This window comes from Cyprinodon tularosa, unplaced genomic scaffold (assembly GCF_016077235.1).
Source record: "Cyprinodon tularosa strain WSP-4 unplaced genomic scaffold, ASM1607723v1 ctg166, whole genome shotgun sequence".
In the NCBI taxonomy this organism is placed as follows: Eukaryota; Metazoa; Chordata; class Actinopteri; order Cyprinodontiformes; family Cyprinodontidae; genus Cyprinodon; species Cyprinodon tularosa.
Genome location: NW_024038493.1, coordinates 2,680,749 through 2,695,612, shown reverse-complemented (window position 1 = coordinate 2,695,612; position 14,864 = coordinate 2,680,749). Strand labels below are relative to the sequence as shown.

The following is a 14,864-nucleotide window of genomic DNA, read 5'->3' as shown; positions in this document are numbered from 1 at the left end:
TACAATCTCTTTAGTAGAGCTATTCAAGAAGTCCATTCAATCAAAAAGTTAACATATCATCCACAGATTCACACCTCCATCCGCTCCAACATTTCACTCTGGCTCTTCAGCCATGTGTGACATTCCCATGATTGCGGGAATCCCATTTATCCCAAAATCTGACCCTGACCGGCAGATGCACTCAAGCATTTGTGCTAACACTGTTAGGACATGTTAAAGCTTTGAGCCATTAAAAAGCAATTTACTCATGAATCCTTAGGGGATTTACTTCCATGGCACTCCCCTTCAAACCTTCAGAAACATGAAGACTTAGATGCCACAAACCAATCAGAAACCTGATAGCCTCAATGTGTGCTAACAGTCCTACAGTACAATGTCCCTCATTGAGTCCTCTAGAACACTTCACTCTATGTGTTGGAGTAAAACAGCTGCCAGTGGACTGTTTGTGAAAGGATGAGGAGGAAAACAACCCCACTGTTTGGCTTTCACATCTGGAAACCATAAAGGCCAAAACCCACATAGCTTAGCTGACAACTAGCCACCCGGCTAACAAGAGGTCCGTGGTCCACTCAGGAAAAAGCCCCAGCACATTTGTGGTTTCTTCCCACTGTTGGTCACAAAAGCTTTAAATAGCTCCCGGTTTGATGGACATGTTAAAGGGCAGAAATTTATGATTCTCAAGAGGCCTTTTCAGGACCACAGGCTACATGGAGAAACAGAGAAGTAAAAATGAAGAATGGGTTTGTGGAAAAAAAATAAATAAAGTGCAGGGATGGAACACAAGCTCACACAAAACATGAGCTGAAGTTATTTCGAAACTGTTTACAGCCTATTATTACAGCAAATACATGATTATGATTTTCAACAAAATGGAAAGCCAAGCGAGCTTAAATTTCCTCATTCCAAACCTGGAAGCCCAACTAGAAACTGTTTTTTAAGATTAAACTGGCCTTGTTTTATCAAAAGTAAAAGAACAATGAATTATAGTTTGATGTATTTATTCTCAATTCTCAAACACTGTTAAATATTAATGGATAGGAGATCCACTATTAACAACTATAGCTTTGCATCATTAATATGAATTATGTAATTTCAATAAAAACATGCTGTTCTCATGGGCAATAGGTTGTATCGTTTATAATAAACAGTTTTTGTACTCTTAAAGGTATAGTGGAGAATTTTCTTTTTCCGAGTGGATAATCGAAATAAGTGGTCATCCTAATTGTCAATCATTCGGGTGATCTTTTTACGTAAGGCCGTCCTACGTGCTCGTCCCCATTTTCACTTACCAGTGGTGAGTCTGACATAGTGGAAAAATTGCAAGTTCTCTTTTGGAAAGTAAAGCCCGGCGTACACTGTGTGATTTTCGGGGCGATTCTCCAGTCATGCGAGAATCTTGCGATCGGCCCGACTTTCAGCCTGATTGTGCGTCGTGAGTCGTGTAGTGTACAGGGGGTTACGAGGGGCGATAAGCATCTCACAACCACCTCCTGATCATGAATCGTGAGGTCGTAGGACCGTCTTGGGCAAATCGCTCAGGGCGCATGCGCAAACAAGGATTCTTCTTTTTATTCTTTCTCTTAGATGTAAACACAGCAGCATGGCAAGGATGCAATGAGTGAAATGCAGCTCCGTCTGCAAAATTGACGGACCGCGGCAGTGACGCCTGCTCAGCCACGTCATATTTCCAAATACATTGTTGCCCTTTCTTTCTAGGATCCTCAGCACAAAATTGCACAAATTGCCAAGGCAGCGCGGTTCACTCTAGTATGCTTAATATTAGGGATGCACGATATTGGGATTTTGGCCGATATCTGATATGCCGATATTTTAAAACTCATGTAGCCGATAACCGATATTGATACCGATGTTAAAGCTGGACAAAAATAAGTAGTCATTGAAAATAGCGGTTTTGTTATCCATTTCTGACACTTTGAAAAATAATATACTCAAATATATTTTCATATGCTGATATCAAATTTTTTTTTTAAAACGCAGTATCGATCTATTTTACTTTCAAAATCTCGTGAAATTTCATCGTTCTGTTACAAACTCTCGCGATATTTTGCAAATTCTTGTGAGATTTTGTTAGTAAAATAGATCGATACCGCGTCAATATATCAACATATAAAAATACGGCAAAATTTCGTGGATTTCGTAGCATAACGATGACGTATAGCAATATTTCATTAGTAAAAGAGATTGATATGGTGTTTTTAAATGGCAATATATCAGCATATGAAGATATTGGGATATTTTTATTTTTTTTTTAGACTTTAGAAACTCAGAAGCTGATCAAATATCGGGTTAAATATCGGTGGGGTGGCCGATGTCCGATATTCAGTTTTAAGGCCGATACAGGCCGATACCGATAGGGGGCCGATTATATCGTGCATCCCTACTTAATATCACCCTTCTATTTGTTTGGCTTCAGGATAGAGAGCTACAGAGCAGCTCCATCTCACTGCGGAGATCAGTCCGACGTGGTTTTTAGTCATTCAGTATGAGCAGCAGATGCGTGCAACGATTGAAAAAAAAAATCGCACAGTGTATGCAGGGCTTAAGCGTGTATGAGTGATGCAAACAGTAACTTTTAAACAAAATATACACCAGGAGAAATGGGCTCTTGCACGCATTTGGCAGGCATTCTCTCGGGAGCAGGTACAGGGTTGTGCATGTGCATTTTTTTTTAAGTGGAAAGGGCAGGTTTTTTAAAAAATTTGCCAAAATCCTCCATTTTACCTATAATTATTATAACTTTGCTATAACATGTTTTGTTGCACATAAATGCCAGGAAACTAATGCAGAGAGAGAAAGCAAAAGAGGGGAGAAGGAGTGAAAGCCAAGGGCTAACAAAGAAAATAATTCCGGCCTGCTGTAAAATGAATGAGACATAAACACTAGTGAACCCTTCATAAGCTCCACTAATTAATCACTTTTCCTTTTTTTGTATTATTAAACCGTAATTATACAATGTAACATTATTCAGTTTAGGTTTACTAACACATTATGCATGATTTTCATTTGTTAAACATAAAAAAAATATCCATCATGTTGCTCTATCACAAAAAAATCCCGATAAAGTAGTACGCTAAAGTTTGTGGCTCAACATGACTAAATGTGTAGCTGCAGGCGCCACCATTACATTATCCATCAGATGTCAACAGCCCAGTTGTTGGCAGTTCTCAGCATCAATTAGGGGTGTGAAACCACAGAGTACGCAAAAGCAGAATGACAGAGACACATAAACTTTCTGTTACAGCCAAGCGTGAACATGGAGGGCTTTTTTGGTTGTTTTTTTGGCATGGAATGCATCCGAACACACGGCTCTAAAACAAGAAACCTACTTTTAAGGAAAAGCGGGCGTTCGGAGGCACATGGATGCAGATGGAGTGGGTTTGCTGGAGTTGAGCCAGGCCAACCCTTTGACTCCAGGAAATGTGTTCTCTTTTCTACACCCTCTTATGTTCAAGCAGCTGTGAGACCTCACAGATTACCTAACAAAGTTTCCTTGAAAAAAAAAGTCCAAAATCTAAAAGCCTGTGAGAATATTGAGAAAGAATGCCTCGCGCTGAGTGTCCTCTCTGTCAGAAAGCATCATCCGTGAGGAATGAAATGTGACACTGGCTGTCAGGGCTCGTTTGGGGAAACTTGCCGTCAGTCAGCCATGGATGGGGCTCTGGTACAAGGGCAAAGAGTGTGAATGAATGGCTAGAAAAACCATGCTGTAAGCAAGGAGGTCATTGAGGGGATCTCAGCACCAGATAAGGACATGACACACTGAATCAAGACACCAAGGCCTTAGCTTTACATGTCCTTTTACACCTGAAATTTCAAACTGTATAAACCATTCCAATATAATGATCCTCTACCAGCGTCCATATATATATATTGCTGTGTTTAGGTATGCTGATAATCTTAGGTAGGCAGTGGATCTTACAATAAGTAGGTGAAGGAGCAAGAGGCTTATCCAGGTCAGTGTGCTGTTTGGCTTCTCTGACGTATCTAAATGGGATTAGAATCCTCTGACAGTCCAGACTAAATCACCTCCTGAAGCACAGTTCTGCCACCTCCCATTAAGCACCTGAGGTCCAAAACCATTCTGAAAGGTAGAGCAGCAGGAGACTGAGCCGCATCCCAAATCCTGTTCACCACTTTAGCCCAAAACTCATGACCGATTATTATTATTTTTTTATTTTAAACCTTGATCTAAGGTTTGAAACCTATTTCTATATGGAGAAGCTGCTGTGGTTTTAAAAAACTTCAACAGATTAACAAGAACTGACACAAGATATCACTTCGTAATGGAGTTTGAAGGGAGGATCAGCTGTTCCCTGTGGTCACCAACATGTTCAGGTCACTCAAATTTCACCTAAAAAAACCTGGAGTTTAAAGACTGACACCAACACAACCTGTTGGTTTCTGATTAGGGTCATTTCAATTACTCTTGTTAGTGATTAGACTCAAACAAATCCGGTGCGATGGGAGGAGGGCTGTGGATAAAACTTGCCACACAACTAGCCTGCTGTGTTAATGCACTTAGTCAACTTCTGTTTGGTTGAGAAACCCTTAATCTGTGTTACATAGGGAAAGTAGTTCTTTACGAATTCCTTGCTACACTAAATTTCTTAACTTCAAAGTATTATTAATCCCACTCATAAAATACATTTTTGCACAACACTACCTTAAAGACACAAAGGTATTCCAGAATGCATTATTTTCTGTAGTCAGGCTTTCACATAGGGTTGTGTCGATTGCTACATAGATTTCCTTTGTGGATAAGGACATTATCTATTTTATTATTTTACAATACATTTCTATTTTGATCTATAACTGCAAACTTTGTCACAATTTGTTATTTTTTCTTTCCCCTGTCTGTTAACATAAAAAAGGCCAAAAAAAGGTTAGAACTGGCATAACATACACTTTATTAGAAATATTACACAACCCTACAGGTTTTAATTCTGAAGGGGGTGGGGTGCTGACCTACAGTAGCCTGACGTAGTCCTACTCAATAGGGGGTTTTCATGTGACGTCGCGCTCACGTGACTACTCAGCGCGTCCGCCATATTGGGTGGCAGCCTTAGGCAGTATTGACAGTGAAAAATGGTGAAATCGTGTGTAATTGTTGGTTGCACGGCCCGTGGAGGTGGAGATCAACGCTCTTTCTATCGCATACCAGCCGTAATCGTGAACCAATGTGAAAAAACAAAACAGCTATCTGAACAACGCCGTCACCTATGGCTGACACGGATATCCAGGTCCGATTTGGACGGTGTGAAGCTGGAACACGCCAGAGTCTGCAGTGCTCACTTTGTCACAGGTAATTAACTGTCAAGCATTTAAAACATGTAAGAATATATTAATAATAGGGCTTGGGCGTCATGACGTATTACTTTCCGTGGCCGCAATGTTGACTGCCTCCGCCGCCGCTACTGAGACTACTGCCTATGACCACCGCGTACTGGACTCCCTCTCTCAGCCGTGTTTTAATTTGATTAATTTCACCTTAACTTGATTTCAACCAGCGGGAAAAGGCTCAAATATGTGAGAAACCTGGAGGGTTTAGGGAGGTTTGGCAGTTAACGTTACTAACCAAACCTTTGAAACACATAGCAGCTAGTTAAAAGTACATTACATGCCTGAGTGGTTGTTAGCACTAACGGTTAGCTCTGTTTGCTGGCTTTATTAGCTGCAGCTCCTGAACCCATCCATTCGTAAACTGCACATGAGACTCCAAGGACTTGTAGCTTTGGAACTGTTCGCGCACCGCCGGCCGTTAGCCACCTAGCATAGCGAGCCCTGCTTCGGATTGTTTACATTTTTACCATCTTATTAAAACTCACCCGTCCACGTATGATGGCGATTTCCTTCATGTACATCACTTCGACATCTCGTACCCAACCAGATGTGAACTGGTTGTGAGCCTCTAGACCCTTGTACGCTCTCATTTCCTCCAGAGTGTGCAGAGGGTTTTCACTGAACACCGGGTAATGAACTATGTTACCGTGCTCTACATTTGGCCAATCATCTGGATTAGTGCTAAACAAGGCACCGTGGAGGGCATAGGGGTCCATATGGTCGATCACCAAACATTTCCTCAGATATGTTCCATGATCTGGTGGCTCTAGCGTGCTGGCGTACTTATCCATTCGCGACATGATATATATGATATACGATAATATGCCACCCAAGATGGCGGACCGTAAGCTGGCCAGTGACGTCACTGAAAACCCCCTATTCTAGTCAGAATGAGTCTGATACTGCTCCATAGAGCTGTGATTATGGGGCGTGTTTCGAACGAACCAGGAAAAAAATGCCTCTGCACTCAATCGGATAGACCTACAACCAATAAGAGCAACGGAGTGCGTGACGTATGTTAAGCAACTCATAGTTGTTGTCAACAAAAATCAAAGCGTGCAGTTGCACGCTTAGAATAAGAAGATGAGCCTTGATCGCGTTTCTCTGTTCCTCTTTTAAAATTAATTTGCTGTTGATTAGGGGTGTAAATAATAATCGTTTTGTATCGATGCATCGATCCAAAAGCCAACGATCCGATGCATTGACACGTCCGCAAGATAATCGATTCATGTTTTTTTTTTCCTCCGGTCAATTTTTATCCATTTGCTCCTGGGCGTAATTCTCCCTCCCGTGCTAAACCTATTTTGCCCTCCTACTTCACTTCCTGGTTATACTCTTACAGCAGTGTGTTGCAGCAAGCTTGACACAGACATTTTTAAATCATGCTCAATATTGAAGCGTGGTCTGTGCTACACGCTGTGGGTCTAGATACGGCCGAGGCGGCGAGGAAGTGGGGGCGAGTTTAGTCCGACGACGGAGGGACATGAGGGCCAAAAAGAGCGGCGCTCCAGGTGGAAAAAGGGTCCCAGCGTTCTCGCGCACCTCGCTCTTCTAACGGGTCAAACTTCACGAGTTGTTTTCCGCAATTTCGGTCATAAAAACAAAACAAGCTGGCCTCCTGTCTGCGGCGCTGTTTGCGGTCATCTACAATTTGGGAGAGGAGCAGCGGAGCGTCTCTCAAGGGGACGTCGACACTATTGAATTGCAATCATTGCACTGATTTTCTGCAGTATTTTTGATGCAACGTTTCTACTTCTGTTATTTGCTGTTGTTTCTAAAAAAAAAAATGCATAACGATATTACAGCTTTCATTGATTTATTTTAAACTTAAAACTTTGTTTAGCCTGTAAGGTGTAAAAAAAATAATAATAATAATAAAAATTTTTTTACCGATTAATCGAATCGAATCGTGGTGTATTCCTGAGTATCGAAAATAATCGAATCGTTGGGTCAGGAAATCCATACTGAATCGAATCGCCATGATGGATCTGATTTACACCCCTGCTGTCGATATCTTCTAGAACAGACCTAATAGCAGAATCTACACACCTCAACTCTCCAGCGGCAGCCATTGTTGTTGTCACCCAAGCGCGCTTTGGTGACGTGGTTGATTACGTTACTGTTGATCATCTGTCCATCATCGTATAAAGCCCAATTTGATTGGCCCGCAAGATATTGTGCGAGCATACTCGCGCTACTATGGAGCAATGCCAGACCAAACCTCCCGACCTCAAACGTTGTGGGCGGGACTAAGTTCGGAATGGCACTCAGGCTAGTGCTGACCTAACTGAGGATGTTGTTTCAGGGCTGCCAACTCTCACCCATTGGGTGTGAGACTCACGCATCTAAGGGTTTTCACACACTCACACTCCTTATCCCCAATTTTTCACGCTAAAAGACGACGGACATTAAAAATCAACTCCATTTCACTTATTTATATATAAAAATACCATGCTGAGAAAAACCCAGTCCGCGTTTTCAACACAACCTTCGCGCTAATACATACTGACATACCAGGTGAGTTTCCAGCCTCTCAGCTAGCCTAGGAGCGTTTAGGCTTCCCCAATCAGAGCTGGAGGAGATGCCTGTGGGATAGGGAAATGTTGGAGTCTCTGCTGACACTACCCCCATGACCCAGAAGATGGCAATTACAAGTATTTCATACACTAGTCACTCATGGGAGCTTTAAACTCTCTTTAAGATGTTTAAAAGAGAGTTTCAGTACTAACTAGTTGTCCTATAATGCGAATGTTAGCCTGATGTAACTAAAAAAAACAAGTTTCAGTTCTGTTATTGATATTAGTACAAATGGTTATGGTGTTAAATTGAAGTGCGTGTTTGGTAACATCTCATTCGTTCCTTAAAGACGCATTACAGAGTTTTCTAGTGATACTGCCACCTGGGACCAAAACTTTCTTTGCTCGCTCGGACCAATTCAACACGGACATGATTCCCGTCACATCCGAAGAACAGCGCAGGAACTTCTAACCGAAGTAATTCAGGAGAATATGCTACAGCCTTATAGATACGTCTGCGCTGAACTATTGAGGTGTCAGTCTGTTCATCAAACAATGTTTTTCATCATACAGTGTCAAATAAAAAGGCCATTTTAAAGACAATTTTCAGTAAAAACATACATATTACAAAATTATACAAAATTGTTACATAGATGTCTCTCAAAAAAAAAACAAAAAAAACCAAAATATTTTTAAAGCATCCCTTAATCAAAATCAGAATTTGTGGCAATTAAAACTGTAAACACAGCATGATGCTGCCACTACCATGTTCTTGCTGACCTGGGCACAGATAAAGCTGCAGATCTACAGTGGCTGTTTCAATCTGTCCACCAGTCCCAATGCGAATGGAAAATATCCCCACAGCATGATGCTGCCATCACCATGTTTCATGACACTGCAATTTATAACTTAGTTATGTAGCTTAATTATAAAGGCAAATAGTTTTGGAAATTGTTAAAATCTTTAAAGAGGTATTACTACTTGTTTAAAACAATTTAAAGTAGAAATTTTTTAAATCAATTATTTGTCAGTCAGGATCTCTATTAAGCACAAAAAAAATATTATTATTTTTTTTATTATTTTACAGCCTTTTTCACTTTATCACAGTCTGCCTCTGTTGCAGCACTGCACTTTGATCTTAAGCTACTGTACAATGGATGACAAGAAAATCTCCAGGGAAATTCAAGCAAAAATGCAGAATCCAGAAAGGTAATAAGTCAGCAGAGTGAACGCCAGTGATTTCTAGTCATGCTGCCGGCTCATCTGAAGCAATGCAACCTTTTGCTTGTGCCAGCCAGTTATCATTCCTGGGCAGGGCTGCTTAGATATGTGGTCCCAGACTAAACATGTCTAGAACGTGCAAAACATGGTTACATTTTTTAATGCATCCTTCTTTAAATCCCAATCCCTTCCTCCCGTTAAACGCTGGTTTATCTGCTGCAGTGGATGCCGCAGCCGGCTTTTCAGCACCATGCAGGCGTGGACCAGAACAAAAGAGGCAACGACAGCAAACAGTAGCGCATCGGCGGAGACGCACCAACATCACCAAATCAAAACCAGTCCTTTTTTAACCTCTAAAACATATAATTTAGAGGTAGAAAATGGCTTTAAAAATAAAAACATACATTAAAATTGATCTACATAGCTGCAAATAGCGCAACAGTAAAATTCCCACTGCTTTAGAAACTTTACATATCCAAGCGCTGCGTAAAAACGCGTCCAAACTCCCTATTCCTGCAGGATTGTGCGTAGAAAAATGTCTACAACTATATTAAAAATTATATGAATGAATCCGTTTGCGTGCCTTACCTGCAGGTTTAAGCTGCTGAGCGGCTCTGACACTAATACCCCTGTGTGTGTGAGTGGGGATGCAGTGACAATGAGAGCGCTGTTTGGCCCTAAGGTCCCTCCCTATTGCAAATTGAGCTACCGTAAACGCGCTAATATATGCGCAGGAAGGAGGGAATCCCGTTTAAATCCTGTGCAGCATCGCTTGGCAACACATATTCAACAGATGCTGCATTTGTTAGAGCACAGCTTTATAAATATTCATGGTTAATCAAAGTTTAAGCTGTTTTTCTTTTTTATTATTATTATTTTACTGCTAACAGATTAAAAGCTTCCTTTCTCTGCGCAGCTGGAGCATTGGGGTGTGGCTGTTGCTGAGGAAAGATGGAGAGAAGAAGGGAGGAGGGGGCTATGGAGAGATATTTGTGCCATCGGTTTGAGCGCGCAGGAACCAATCCGAGCGCGCAGTGAGACAACACGCGCGCGCGCAAAACCGGTCTGGCGCGCGCTCAACTCTCGCGCTCAGTTTCATCTCTGCGCGTGCTCGAATCCGTCTCTGCTCGCGCTCGCTCGACCTGCTCTCTCTCCGCGCTCAACACCAGCTGTGCGCTCAGCTGTTTCTCCGCTCGCTCGACTCTCTGCGCTCGCAACTTCAGCAATGTATGTAAATGAACCATACCATCAGCCAATCACACTCAGCTTCTTTTCATCCAATGAAAGCATTCCTTCCTTCTTCTTCTTTTCTATCATGGCGGTTCGCAAGCAACTTCAAGGTGCATACCGCCACCTACTGTTCATGAGTGTGTAGCAACATTGTTTTACATCTATTAAATTCTATTTTTTAATTTTGCATTCTGAAGATAACTAAATAATGCTTTCCTTAATCTATAAACATCCTTTATATTTCCTTTATTTCCCAATAATCCTTTAAGACTCCATTCTTGGCCTGTCATTTCAACTACTCTTCTCAATTTTTCCCTTTCAGGTTCATATGTTTTACAGTTCATTAATATGTAAGCATTCGTTCCAAATACTACATCCGGTTAGATGAAAAAAAATACATAAATAAATAAAAACACAATCAGGAAAATCAAACAACTCTTACAGTTATTTTGTCAACATTCCTAAGATAGTACTATAAAATATCTTGAATTATCTCAAATAAACTTCAGTAAAACAGTTATTAGATCATTGCCTCATCCATCTCTTTTACCTGCTATTGACATGGATTTAAATTTGATGTTTTAAAAGAAAAATAAGGAGGATATTTCAGGTTCCAGTATGGTTCAACAATATATAGATAAAAAATATTATGGATATGTTAAATTTTTTATGGATGCTTCAAAATATTCCAATATTAGGAATGGTGTTTTGTTTTAGTTTCATAATTTATTTTTAAATCGGGTAAAAGAATCAGTGATGGAATTCAGCCTACAAAGGAGAAATGTTTTGGATCATATTGGCCTTACAATGGATTGAAGAAATCGTTCCATTAAGAAGTTTAGTTTGCTCTGATTTTAGATCAGCGACCGTTATATTAATTTAAACGCAATTATTCAGACAGCAGACCTGATCTGAAATTTAACAATTATTATTTAGAAGACCTTTTACAGATGGACTCTAAATAAGAGGGTTATTCTTTATTATATATATTAAAAAGAATAATTTGATAAACAGGATTTTTCAGTTGGTGGCGGTAATTGTTGTTTGCCAACCTCCATAAAAAACAACAAAAAGAAGAAACACCCGCCACAAAAGCTAAGAGTAAGGCCAATATGATCCAAAACATTATCTATATACTGTTGAACCATACTGGAACCTGAAATATCCTCCTTATTTTTCTTTTAAAACAGCAAATTTAAATCCATGTCAATAGCAGGTAAAAGAGATGGATGAGGCAATGATCTAATAACTGTTTTACTGAAGTTTATTTGAGATAATTCAAGATATTTTATAGTACTATCTTAGGAATGTTGACAAAATAACTGTAAGAGTTGTTTGATTTTCCTGATTGTGTTTTTATTTATTTATGTATTTTTTTTCATCTAACCGGATGTAGTATTTGGAACGAATGCTTACATATTAATGAACTGTAAAACATATGAACCTGAAAGGGAAAAATTGAGAAGAGTAGTTGAAATGACAGGCCAAGAATGGAGTCTTAAAGGATTATTGGGAAATAAAGGAAATATAAAGGATGTTTATAGATTAAGGAAAGCATTATTTAGTTATCTTCAGAATGCAAAATTAAAAAATAGAATTTAATAGATGTAAAACAATGTTGCTACACACTCATGAACAGTAGGTGGCGGTATGCACCTTGAAGTTGCTTGCGAACCGCCATGATAGAAAAGAAGAAGAAGGAAGGAATGCTTTCATTGGATGAAAAGAAGCTGGGTGTGATTGGCTGATGGTATGGTTCATTTACATACATTGCTGAAGTTGCGAGCGCAGAGAGTCGAGCGAGCGGAGAAACAGCCGAGCGCACAGCTGGTGTTGAGCGCAGAGAGAGAGCAGGTCGAGCGAGCGCGAGCAGAGACGGATTCGAGCACGCGCAGAGATGAAACTGAGCGCGAGAACAGTGTGTTGAGAGGGTTTTTCAGAGTTGAGCGCGCGCCAGACCGGTTTTGCGCGCGCGCGTGTTGTCTCACTGCGCGCTCGGATTGGTTCCTGCGCGCTCAAACCGATGGCACAAATATCTCTCCATAGGGGGCCAGGATGTGAGAAAGGAGGGGGGCATCAGAGCAGTGTCCTGTAGGTGATTGTGGAGATGCTCTCTGCAGCTCCAACTAGAAATGGCATTACATCTAAATTAAAAGGGGTTTGATTGAAAGAAAAGTTTTCATTCAAGATTCAAAATATCTCAATGGATCATTTTAAGCATCAGTCATTCAACAGAGAGCCTATCTTTCTATCCGGATATAAAAGACTCAAATCAAACCAACACTTTCTTCATTCTCCTCAGTTTCTGCGCTCCTCTGCTGCCACCTACTGGAAAAGGTCAGACAGTACAGCTTACAGGTGCATGACAGACGCAATTAGAAAAAAAATTCAACTTCATTTAAAAGTAAAAAAACAAACATACATTCACAGATCAATTGCACCTAGAGGTGAAACTTACACTTGGTATTTTTTTTTCTTTTACCAAAATCCAATAGCTAAGGCTGCATCTTTAGTGTCAATGGTCTTGTTGCCTTTCTGACTCTCACCTTAACATCCAGACTCTGACTACTCATTCATATGGACTCCTCTACTCAATGTTAAAAAAATCTACTCTTTATTTTTCCTATCATCCCCAGGCCATGTAGGAGGACAATGCTTCGAGATGCTGACCTTTGGTTGCTGAACAGTAAGTAAAAATAGAGAACTGATTATTTTTCACCACTCATTGCATCAGAAGTTTTAGCACCACGCCTTGTGGATTTTGTCCGTCTGACTTTCCATGAAGACCACTCTTCTTTTTTTTCACCACAACATATTGGCTGTAAAGTTCCCACATCTCCTTGATGGTGTAGTTCTCAAACCCCTTCTCTCCATAGGTACAATAATCTATATTTGCTCGTTGATTGTTTAAATTTATAACTGCACTATCTGATAATGATCTACTAAAATTGAACCGTCTTTTGGGGGAGGAGAACTCTGTTAAAGTAATCCTGAAGGTTATTAGAAAGTGGTCAGAGAGGACAGGATTGTGAGGAAATACTGTTATTTCTTCACATTCGATGCCATATGTCAGCACAAGATCCAAAGTAGGAAGATGAGAATGTGTGGGACTATTCACATTTTGAACAAAGCCAATAGTGTCTAAGATAGCATTAAAGGCTGTTCTTAAGCTATCGCCTTCAATGTCAGCATGGATGTTAAAATCTCCCACTATGATGACCCTGTCAGTTTGTAATACCAAATCAGAAAGGAACTCTGAAAACTCATCTAAAAATTCAGAGTAAGGACCTGGTGGACGATACAAAGTTACAAAAAGAAGAGGTTTTCTTGCTTTGAAATCTGGATGAGGGAAATTGAGGGTTAAATGTTCAAAAGAGTTGTAAGTATTAGCTGCTTTGGGAGTAATCAGTAAGTAAAGATTGTTGCTTCTCCTCCTCCAGAATTTCAGGGTATGTGAAAATGTAAATAGCTTTAAAGAGTTGCCTCATTGATGCTCACATAATCCTCTTGCTGCAGCCAGGTTTCTGTAATGCAACACAAGTCAATGTGATTATCACGAATCAAGTCATTAACTAGCAGACTTTTAGGGGAAAGAGAGCTTATGTTAAACAGACCACATTTAATCGTTTTAACTTTTTCCTCAATTGGAGTTATTGTAATTTTAATTAGATTATCATGATTTACTCCTTTGGGAATATTTGCTAATTTATTAGATTTTGGTCATGGGCAAGACACTGTCTGGATGGAGTAAAGAGTAGGTAAGAGTAGAGAAGCTTCAGAGATGTGTGTTAAACTACAAATCTGCTTCCTGGTCTGCACCCTGGGTGGTCAGGGTTTTGGAGGACTAATAAATGTGGCCAGATTCCTAGAAAGAAGAGCTGCAACATCTAAAGTGGGATGATGCCGTCTCTCTGAATCAGACCAGGCTTTCCCCAAAAGGATTGCAAATTATTAATGTAGCCCACGTTGTTTTCAGGACACCATCTAGACAACCGGCGGTTGAATGACGACATGTGGCTAAACATGTCATCATTGGTCTGATCAGTATAACCAATGGGTAATTATTTATAGCTAAAACTAATACATTTGTGGTTATTTAATAAATTCAACGTTAATCAGTAAAAAAATAAAAAACAATATTTTTCGTTATGATCACTGAGTCTGCGAATGGCAAATTTTTGTCCAAATATAGTAATACTTCACTCCTGACATCGTCCGGCAGTGACGTCACTGTGCGGTAAGCCAAATGCCATTCTCCCCAATGGTAACCTTCAAGAGGGAAAATTCCCAAGAGGTACATTTAAAGGGGAACACCGTTTTTTTTTTTTTTTTTCACATTGGCCCCTTGAACGTCTTCCTATGGGCAATGACTTGAAGGCACAAACTAAACTGTTCATAATTGATCATTTATGGTACGCCAGCATTCATAACATGTAGGCGAATAACTGTCCCCCAGACATCCGGGGTTATATTTTTTATATTTATATTTTTCTAAAACAAAGCGGAGTGTGTATGACGGCATCCGCGTGCCGGCTA

The 14,864-nt window shown here is 40.2% G+C and overlaps 1 protein-coding gene across 10 annotated transcripts in view; it reads right to left on the bottom strand.

The window, feature by feature from the left end:
• LOC119780807 (microtubule-associated protein tau-like) overlaps window positions 1–9,822 on the bottom strand; it is an 86,386-nt gene extending 76,564 nt beyond the window's left edge. For 6 of the 10 annotated variants that reach the window (XM_038280984.1, XM_038280987.1, XM_038280986.1 and 3 more), the window contains exon 1: window positions 9,687–9,822. The gene's annotated coding sequence lies outside the window, so the exon portion shown is untranslated. The remainder of the gene's footprint in view (window positions 1–9,686) is intronic. The other 4 variants (XM_038280994.1, XM_038280988.1, XM_038280992.1 and 1 more) reach the window with 2 other exon arrangements.
• Window positions 9,823–14,864: the final 5,042 nt, after the last annotated feature.